Below are 10,655 nucleotides of genomic sequence, written 5' to 3'. Positions count from 1 at the left end.
TCTTGCAGGGGTTTTTCTTTCATGTTCTGGAGCCCAGAATGTATTTTTCAGGTCCCAACCAGAGGCCCCCCGAGAAGCTGGCAGGCCGTCCTGGGCCTGCAGGATGGGAGGGCCGGCGCCCTCTGGCTCCCCGGGGGAGGGGAGGCCGCTGTCCCACAGGAAAGGGGGCGGGAAGGCTGGGGGCCGGGTGAGCCCAGTGTTGTGGGGTTTATGCTCCTCTGACGTCCTCGCTGATTTTCATAACAATGTTTCCTTCCAGGCTGCCTTTCCTGCTGGGGAACGTCTCAGCTCTGACCCAATTTGCAAGTATTTGTTCACAGATTTAAGAAATCTTTCCCTTTTCTGTTGTATGTTTTCAATATTTACCTTACCTAACTCTGTATTGAGATGGTACTGGCCACGTTTAGAAATTTCTAGGAATCTAGAAACAGGAAGAAAAATGTGTTGATCAAAGTGGAGTGTGATTTAAAGCTTATCAGTGCTTCGACTGATGTAGTGATTGCTCTGTGCCAGGCACTGTTTAAGCATTTTCTGGATGTTAATACATGAATCCTCATAAAGTCTCTATGCACTAGGCTTTATGAACCCCATTCTACAGAAAAGAAACTAAAACACAAAGATACTAAGTGACTTGCCTGTCATCACACAGCCGGTAGGGGGCAGGGCTAGGTCTGAAATCCAGGGGGGCCGGTTCTGAGCACGGACTCTACCCCAGGCCACCCTGCTGCCCCTCTTACTGGCTTTGAGGTGACGGCGACATTCCATCACTTTGTAGACACTTCTGTTGCGCAGGAAGCACACTGAATTGTTCTTTTTCATCACAGTCTAGTGTATCATGCTCCCTGCCCCCGAACAAGAGTGTGCGTTCCTGCAGGGCCACATCAGTCCTCTGTTGTTTACTTCTCAGCGCCTGGATACTGCCCGGCACGGCGTAGATCTCCCATGAGACTTTCCGGATCCAGCTGAGTGCAGCCAGGGTGCAGTTCCCCCCCCACACACCCTCACCCCGTCCAGGCTTCTGACACAGACATGAGAAATTTCTTAAAATTCTCAGACCACATTTTCTAAATCAGTTTTGCAAAGTTAAATAGCTCAGCAAAACGTGAATTAAATCCATGTTTTCTCTGTAGTTCCATGGAAGTTGATGGTGTCTCTGTGTAGGTCGGTATTCAGGAGTTACTTTGGATGAAATCAGATCCAGGGTTCCAAAAAGCCCATTTTCTTTCTTTAAAGCACAGCTGAAGCATGTTTTGGCCTCCAAATGCTTACACTTCTGGTGATAGAACAGAGAGGAAATATTTGGTTGGTTGGCAAGGGGAGAAGACAGCTAATTGATTTGCTCTTGACAGACTCTATTGAAATGGTTAATATGCCAATAAAATGGTTATTATTCTGATCCTTTGATAATTATCCCTTAAGTTACCCAGTCAGTCTGTCCAGTTTTCACGCATGAAGTTTCTTCAAGGCCCTAGTCCCATATCAGCAACCCCGCCCGGTCCCTAAAGGAGGATGGACACTTGACAGGGTCACTCACTGTGCCCCTCACCCCACCCCAGGGACCCCTCACACCTGTCCTCCTGCCAGTCTAGTGGTGAACCCCACACACACAAGTTACCAAGTTCCCGTGAAAGCAGATTTAATTTCCTTTATTTCAGTTGCATGGATTTTTTTTCCCCTGCGTCTATTTCCAAAAGAAACAGTTGAAAGGATTTTAAAACATCACTGCATGTATTTATTGAGTCTAAACTGCAGAGCGCTGTGCGAGGCACGGCACTATGCGATGGTTTTTTTTTAAGACAATTCCGACCCTCCAGGAACTTAGTCTAGTAGATAAGTCATGACCACGTTAAAACTCAAACACAAAATAGCTGTCATGCACGGGAGTCAGGTAGTTGGGCTGCCTCTGTGCCCACGCCCTGTGACTTGCTGTGTGATGTGGGGCTAGTCCTCTAACCTCTTCGAGCCTCAGGTTCCTCATGGTTAGAAGGGGGATGATAGTGATACCTGCCTCCTAAGTGGTTGGAGGATTACGTAGATGAGACTTGATGACCACCCCTACCACGTCCCTGTGACCCACCTCCATATCACGTGCAGCTGTGGTGGGCACTTTCCACAGATAACAGCTTTCCCCGTTATGAAATGAGCTGTGTTCCCACAAAGTTCATATGTTGAACTACCCCTGTCCCCCAATGGGACTGTATCTGGAACTAGGGCCTATAAGGAGGTAGTAAGGTTAAATGAGGTCATAAGGATGGAGCCCTAATCTAGAAGGATTAGTGTCCTTATAAGCAGAAGGAGAGACACCAGGGATATATATGCACAGAGGAAAGGCTGTCCACAAGCCGAGGAAAGGCTGTCCACAAGCCAAGGAAAGAGGCCTCGGGAGAAACCAAACCTGCCCACACCTTGACCTTGGACTTCCAGCCTCCAGAACTAGGAGAAAATACATTTGTTTTTAAGCCCTCCAGTCCTCCAGGTGTTCTGTTACAGCGAGCAGACTAAGACCCACCCCCAAGCACTTTGTCTCCGCCTCTGCGGTGGCGCTGGCCCTCCAGTAACGGGCTCAGCCTTCAACACAAACCCCACAGTGGTGGGGAGGTAAGGCCTCCAGGGACACCCCTCAACACAGCAGGTGGGGTGTGTGGATAACCGCCCCGGGCCCTGGCCGTCGGAGGGCGAAGCTCTCAGGTGCGGGGCTGTGTCTTCTCAGGCGGGACCGGCAGGGCTGAGCCCACCACCCATAGCGCTGACCTGCTCGTTAATGCACACTTCATCTGCTTTTCTCCTTCCTGCCTCACCTGTTCCCACGCCCTCACCTGTGCTTCCTGGGATGACCTTCCAAATAAACTGCCTTCACACGGGCCCTTGATTCGGGGTCCGCCTTTGGGGAACCCAAACTAAGTCAAGGGATAGATTCACATTAGTCACTCAGGGAACACCCCCCATCCCTCACAAAAAAGTGGAAACAAGATTTAGCCATGGAAGACACGTTACAGTGGGGCCAACTGACCGGTTGCTAAATGAACACCGTAGGCAATAAGTATTACAGGAACCAAGAGGAAAAATCAATTCTGGTTCATTCGTGAGCAGATGGAATCTTCTACGTGAAGCTTTAGCTTTTCAAGCCGGAAGGGATCTCAGCGCCCAGTTACCTTACAAACTGTGACATCACACAGACAAGGTCTAGATGACTAAAAAGATACAGACCTAGCCAGCCCTGGTACTCAACGCAGGATGTTCTGACCAGAAGCTGGGGTGCCCTTCCTGGTGACATCCCCTCGAGACTGTCAGGGTGAGCCGCCCCATAAACAATCCAAGCTTTCCGGAAGTTTCCTTAGCAACGTTCAGGAAAAAGGCTGAGCAAGTGCGTGGTCCCCAAACTCCCCTCCAGTGGCCCCTGGAGAAGGAATTTATGAGCTGCCGCATCTCTAGTCCCTTCCTTGACATTTACTGGCTTTTTGATGAAAGTTAGAGCAATTTTTCTGTCAACAGCTTCTCATTAGGGGCCTGGTGATGTTCTTTGTGACCATTATTTTACTCGGCATCATGCCTGGTCACTGTGAGGAGAAGAGGTTCCACTTAGAAAGCATCCGTCTTTGCAGCAGCGAGGAACTCAGGTAATCCCGCTTAAATACTCCTCCGGGCTGAAAGCGCCCCGAGGCTTGTGTACTGAACTCAGACAACCAGGCAGCCTGGCGTGAACCGCTCAGCTTCTGGCGTGCTGCCTCCCCATCTCTTTTTAAAGACATATTTCAGGTTTAATTCTCTGTTTCTTTTAAAAATGAATTATGGAGAACTTGTTGGTGAAATAATCACTAGGACTTACTTCTCAGAGACCACAGGTTCTCACCACGAATGACAAGTCTGCCTTGGAAAAGCCTGGAACCGGCAGGTGTTGGAGGAAGGTGTCCGGTTCCCCTGACGGACTGTTTATCTCGCCCCTGAAATGCAGTGTCTGCACACGGTGATGCTTTAGGAAAGCAGCTGGAGACGTCTGAGGCTCCTGTCATTCACCCTTCATACACCCTCCTCCGCCTTCCCTGCCACCATGAATCTAGCCTGGAATGGCTATTTTTCCAAAAAAGGGTTTTTTATTATGAACAATTTCAAACACAGGGAAAAGATGAGAGAACGTGGTAATAAATTACCATGTACTCGTGGCCCAGCTTTCACAATCCTCAGTGGATAGTTTATCAACCATCCTGGCCAATCTTGTGTCACCTGCCCCATAACCACTCCCCCCCGGTCCCCACCCAGACTCTTCTGAAGTGGATCCCAGAGTCACCTCCTCAGAACAGAAAGGCACTGCTCTCACCTAGGAAATTCCAAGGGATTTGGGAGCTCTGTGTAGGGAACCACGGTCAAGGAGCAAATATTAGAACAAAAGATGCTCCTGGTGCACTTATCACTCAGGAAATGACAAGGGTCTCAGGAGCCCTGCGCCAGGACCTGGGGACAGAGACCAGCATATACATGTTCTCTTATCTCACAACAACCCCTTGGATGTCTTTCCCTCCTGTTCCCAGGGATCATTTTCCAAAATAACTACCTCCATGCAGACCTGGGGCTCAGGCTCTGCTTTCCAGGGGAAACCCAGGCTGAGATGCCAACCAGGGGAGGGGCCAAGGGAGTTCCAAGAATGCCAGCAAAGGGAGTCCCAGGGTGACCACCAGGCACCAGACCCTTGCTCAATTAGAATCTGGTTTTCAGCGCTTGAAGCTGCAGTTCCAAACTTCTCCAGCAGAGGGCAGTGGTAGCTTAGCTCTAGATGGACATCGCCACGGCCTAACTGCTGCCAGGTTACCTGGACTGGAAAATCACATTTGTTTTTTAGTCCTGAGAATAAAAGAAACATATTTAGCAGATTCAGTACTAGTAAAGTTAGTTAGATGTCAGTTCATCTGAGGCAGTGGAGAGGAAGAAGCTCATAAATATAATTGTTTGCTTTTCTTTTTTTTTTAAATAATAGAGTCAGCGGACCTCATAGTGTGCTATAAAGATTGCTCCTTGCATTTTTATTCCTGGGTGGTCATCAGAGGAAAGGTTCCATACCAGGGTTTCTCAGGCTCAGCGCTGTGGACATTTGGGCCAGACAATCCTTTGTTGTGGGGTTGTCCGGGCATTGCAGGATGTTTAGCAAAATCCCTGGCTTCTTTCTACCCATGAGATGCCAATATACCCTCCCCCCACCCCCTGTGCCAACCAAAATTGTCTCCAGATTTTGCCAAATGTCCCCAAGGGTGTGGAGGGACAAAATCACCCCAGTTGAGAACCACTGCCCTGGATGATTATCTGGGCCAGTTAGTTTATCAGCGAAACAAAGTATTGATGCTGCAAATGAGGCCAGAACCATGTTTTCAAGCCTGCCTTGGGCTGTTAATATCAAAGGGCAGCGTTTACTGAGAGTTTTTCAGGCCCTGGGCTAAGAGTTTCTGTTCTAGACCCAGGCCCACCTCGGAGCAGAACTCAGCACCCTCCACTCTCCCCAGACAGATTCAACTCTCAGAAAGCATTAAAGGAAAATGGGAATATTCCTGAAGGTGACCTGAGGAGACAAAGACAAGCCTCTTCCTAAGACTCTTCCTTTGACGTTTCTGTCCTTGACCCCAAAATTCCTTTGCCAGGCCTGGTGGGTAGAGAGGAAAATTCTTCTGTCTTCAGCCCCAGCTCACCCTGCACCCCTCACATTACTCCTCCAGCGCACCCCATCCCAAGACTCTTATCAAAGTATCCCCCCATCAAACAAGTTTCTTGCTAACATGGAGGATTTTTCTCCATATTGTTACACCTTCATTCACCTCATTTTTATAGATGAGGATGCCGAGGGATTGTCCCCAAAATCATACAGCCAAAAAGTGATGGAAGCAGGACTTGGACTCCAGACAGAGAGGGAACATCTGTCAGGGCGCATGATGCTTTCACGGGCTTGGAAAAGTGTTTTCGTGTTCATTTCTTTTAAAATCAGAAGAATGTCATTATAAAATATAATTTAAAATTTTTTCATGGAGGAAGGAGTGCATCAAGGCATAAGTGCCGGGGGTCCCGTAAAGTCATCCTGCACCCAGACATTGTGCTCCATTTTTGGTGAGGGTGTAGCTGACACACACCTGCTTGATACAGAGCCAGTCTTGGTCCAACATAAAACTGACCTCAACATTGGGGGGGAAATGTAAAAGTACAGGTCTTAGCTATTATGGGGTCAGTGGTATCATTTTCATAGATTCATTTATTCACTCAACAAACATTTCAAATGGCCTGCTGTAAATGAAAAAATAAAAATTTAAAATATTATTAAACTTTTGCTTTAAATACTATTCAATACATTAGTTCTAAGTTATGAAAAATAGAGATTTTTTTTTATTTGACACTAAATCCTGAGGGACCGTGATCTCATTGGATATTTTTCCAACACTAGACTTGGGGATGGGGGGAGTCATGATCCTTCACTCATTTTACTGCACCGTCTCTGTGCCAACTAGAGGTGGGGTGATGTCTTAGTTTGCTTGGGCAGCCATGGACTGGGCAACTTAAACAACAGAAATTAATTTTCTTACAGTTCTGGAAGCTGGAAATCCAAGACCATGACAGTCAAGGTGCTGGCATGGTCCCGTCCTGGTGAGGGCTCTTCTTCCTGACTTGCAGATGGCTGCCTTCTCAGTGGGTCCTCACATGGCAGAGAGAGATCTCTGGTATCTCTTCCTCTTCTTATAAGGGCACCAGTCCCATCGGATCAGGGCGCCATCCTTATGACCTCGTTTAATCTCAATCACCGCCTTGAAGGCCCCCATCTCCAATTCAGTCACATGAGGGGGTTGGGACTTCAACATATGAATTTGGGGGTGACAATCCAGTCCACAGCTGGTGAGTTGGTCAAACAATTTATAGCTGGTATATTTTTAGTATTTAATTGCAAGGCTGCTCTAAACAATCAAGGAGGAAGGGTGTAGTTCTTTGAGCATTCTTCCCCAAAACCTCACCTCTTCTCTGCTCCTTTGCTCCAATTAATGCAGAATATAATGACATCATATCCTGATGGCAATCTCTTCTTTCATGGCTGGAGCTGGTGGGTAATAGGGGTTATTTCTGTTTGGGATGAGGTGGGATGTTTTGGGTTAGGTTTGGGTTTCTTCTCCTTCCTTTCTACTCTGAGAACAAGAAAAGGCAGGATGCCTGCCTAGGAAGGGTGGCAAATTACTGTGGAAAGAAATTCTATCAGAATTGACCATTCCATTCAGCAGCTAACATTTTTCAGTAGTCTCTGTTTTCTGCTAAGCTCCACTTCTCCACAGTTGACTCTGATTCTGAATAGTCCATTTTAATGGATATACAAAAGAGAAATAAGATTTTTTGAAAATGTATTTAGTGGGGGCACAAAATTATACCATTAATTGCGTTTTGTTTGGTCTGATCTTACATTCCCTGAGCACATAGTCCTGCTTGGCTGAATGCCCCTCTTTCTATTTGCGTAATAATTTCTTGACATTCAGATGATTCTCAGATGTTTAATCTTCCCTAACCACCCAATCTAGAGCCCTCTGGTCACGCCATCCACCACCTCCCTTTAATTCCCTTTCAGCACCTACAACTCTGATTTTCTTTCTTTTCTCTCTTTTCTTTTCCCTCCCTCTCTTGTTTATTTTTTTGCACGAGAATATAAGCTGCATGAGGGCAGGGACACTGACTGTCTTCATCTCTGTACCTCTCATTTCAAGGACATGCCTGGCATAAAGTAGGCACTCAACCATTATTTGTGGAATGCACAAATGAATGAGTGAATGAATGAATAAGATCTCAGCAAGGAGGAGAAGGCTTTTTATCTTGGTTCAGCAGTTTCTAGCTTGGATTGGAGAGCTCTTTACAACCACTGAGAGGATTGCAAAAGGAATCAAGGCCAAGGAGAAAGAATTCTTAACAGTGAAAGAGAGAGAATATAGAAGCAAAGAAGCAAGGATGAAGCATGGGAACTCAAGAATTCCCCTCAAAGGTGAAAAACCTGTACCATGAAAACTATAAGACACTGGTGAAAGAAACTGAAGATGGTACAAATAAATGGAAGGCTATTCCATGCTCATGGATTAGAAGAATTAATATTGTTAATATGGCCATACTACCCAAAGACACCTTGAGAATCAGTGCAATCCCTATCAAAATTCCAATGGCATTTTTCACAGAAATAGAACAAATAATCCTAAAATCTGTGTGGAACCACAAAAGACCCCAAATAGCCAAAGTAATCTTGAGAAAGAAGAACAAAGCTGGAGGCATCATGCTTCTTGATTTCAAACTATACTACAAGCTACAGCAATCAAAACAGGATGGTACTGGCATAAAAACAGACACTTAGATCAATGGAACAGAAAAGAGAGCCCAGAAATAAATCCATGCATATATGGTCCATTTACAACAGAGGAGCCAACAATATACGATGGGGAGAAGACAGTCTCTTCAATAAATGGTGTTGGGAAAACTAGACTGCTATATGCAAAAGGTATTGGGTTACAGTATGTTTAGAGCTGGCATTATATAACATAATGCTGTATAACAAAGATAATTAATGTTTTTTGTTTTTGTTTTTTAATTTTTATTTATTTATTTATTTATTTATTTATGGCTGTGTTGGGTCTTCGTTTCTGTGCGAGGGCTTTCTCCAGTTGCGGCAAGCGGGGGCCACTCTTCATCGCGGTGCGCGGGCCTCTCACCATCACGGCCTCTCTTGTTGCGGCGCACAGGCTCCAGACGCGCAGGCTCAGTAATTGTGGCTCACGGGCCTAGTTGCTCCGCGGCATGTGGGATCTTCCCAGACCAGGGCTCGAACCCGTGTCCCCTGCATTGGCAGGCAGACTCTCAACCACTGTGCCACCAGCGAAGCCCAATTAATGTTTTTTTATTAGAGAACTACTATGCAGTCACCCAAAAAAATTTTGTAGAAAGAGGCACTGCAGGAAATAAAAAGAAGTATACACAAGGGTCCTACTTGTTCGAGTTTCCAAGAGTGGACTTAAAGCTATCTTCACTTCGGTAGCTCAGACGCAATTGTCAATGATTGTCATAATTTCCTCCTAGGGCCATGCATGTTAGAACCACCTGAAATGTTTCATGCCAGACCTGTTGAAGCAGAATCTCTGGGTTTGGAGGAATGCAGGTATTTGCAATTTTAACAAGTTCCTCTGTTGATCCTTATACATTATATCAAGAGGAAGAGAGAGAGAGACCAAAAATTTTCCAGTACAGAACACACAAGTTCACATTTAATAACCCTCCTCCACTCCTGTGTTTGTTTTGTCTAGTCCTAAAGTTGCTTTTATTAAGGGAGTTGAGATACTGGCCCATGAAGGTTATTTGTTTGTTTTTTAAATGCTGCTTTGATTTCTCAGTCGGGCTGGGTTTACATTGCCCTTGGCGTCCTCCCAGAGAATTTTAGTGCCAGTGAGAAAATGAGTCTGCTGCCCCCTTTACTTATCCCTTCCACTTTTTGAGCACGATGTCGTAGGAGGGCCCCAACTTTAGACATCTGAAACTCAGAGTCGCGTATAGAGGCACGAGTTTGGACCCTGGCTAGACTTCAAGAGCAACAGAAGAAAAGCAAAAGGAAAACTCCAGGGAGAGTGGACCTTCCCCAAGGGCACTGAGGATGCTGGCAGGCTGCAAAAATCAATTTCAATAACAGTGACAAACTTTCCAGATGATGTGTTGTATTAATGGCCATTACCTCCCTGCTTAAACTCCTGAACAGGCAGGGATTTGAAATGAGGACCTTGCAAGAAATGGACATACCTTGAAGATAAGGTCTAGTCTTATAAGTTGTATAGAGCACCCCAAGTAAGATACGTGTATAAAGCCTCATTAATAGCAACAGTAGGGACTTCCCTGGTGGTGCAGTGGTTAAGAATCCACCTGCCAATGCAGGAGACACGGGTTCGATCCCTGGTCCCACATGCCTCGGAGCAACTAAGCCAGTGCACCACAACTACTGAGACCACACGCTGCAACTACTGGCCCCGTGCTCCACAAGAGAAGCCACCGCAATGCGAAGTCCGTGCACCGCAATGAAGAGTAGCCCCGCTCACCGCAACTAGAGAAAGCCTGCGCGCAGCAACGAAGACCCAATACAGCCTAAAATAAATAAATTTATTTTAAAAAATTAAATTAAAAGTAATAAATAAATAAAGGTCATAGTGTTAAAAGAAAAAGTAATAACAACAGTAGTTTAAGTTCTACTCAGTTCCAATGAGTTTTTGGTGTGTGTCAGAAGTTGTCAACCAATCAAGTACACAAGTGCCCACCTTCCCCCCAGAGGGAAAGTCAATAACAAGAGACACTCTGAGGGCCCACCTCCAGCTCTGCCAGCGCCTTCTGACTACTCAGCACTGCCCAGCAGGTCCCAAAGCACCAAAGAAGCTCCACTCTCACCTGCTTGACACTGGGCTTCTGCACATGATTTCAACTAATAAAACCATCCTGCTCCTTTAAATTTTCTAGTAAATGTTTGAAAACAATTGTGTATCACACTCCCTAATGTAAAGAACTTGAGGTCAAAAAAGAGGAATTACCCACCCAAGAGTCAAGTAGCTCCATTAATGGCAGGTGTAGGATGTATTCATTTCTTCTCGCTGCTGTAACAAGCGACCACAAATTTAGAGGCTTAAAACAACTCA

At 46.0% G+C, this 10,655-nt stretch overlaps 1 long non-coding RNA gene across 1 annotated transcript in view; it reads right to left on the bottom strand.

The window, feature by feature from the left end:
• Window positions 1-1,062: 1,062 nt before the first annotated feature.
• Window positions 1,063-10,655, bottom strand: part of LOC103017115 (uncharacterized) — a 37,037-nt gene continuing 27,444 nt past the window's right edge. The window contains exon 4 of the long non-coding RNA XR_449762.2: window positions 1,063-1,273. This is a non-coding gene — a long non-coding RNA (uncharacterized LOC103017115). The remainder of the gene's footprint in view (window positions 1,274-10,655) is intronic.

The sequence above is a fragment of the Balaenoptera acutorostrata genome, chromosome 3 (assembly GCF_949987535.1).
Source record: "Balaenoptera acutorostrata chromosome 3, mBalAcu1.1, whole genome shotgun sequence".
NCBI lineage: Eukaryota > Metazoa > Chordata > Mammalia > Artiodactyla > Balaenopteridae > Balaenoptera > Balaenoptera acutorostrata.
The sequence above is the reverse complement of the archived record's forward strand: the minus strand, read 5'-3'. Positions and strand labels throughout refer to the sequence as shown.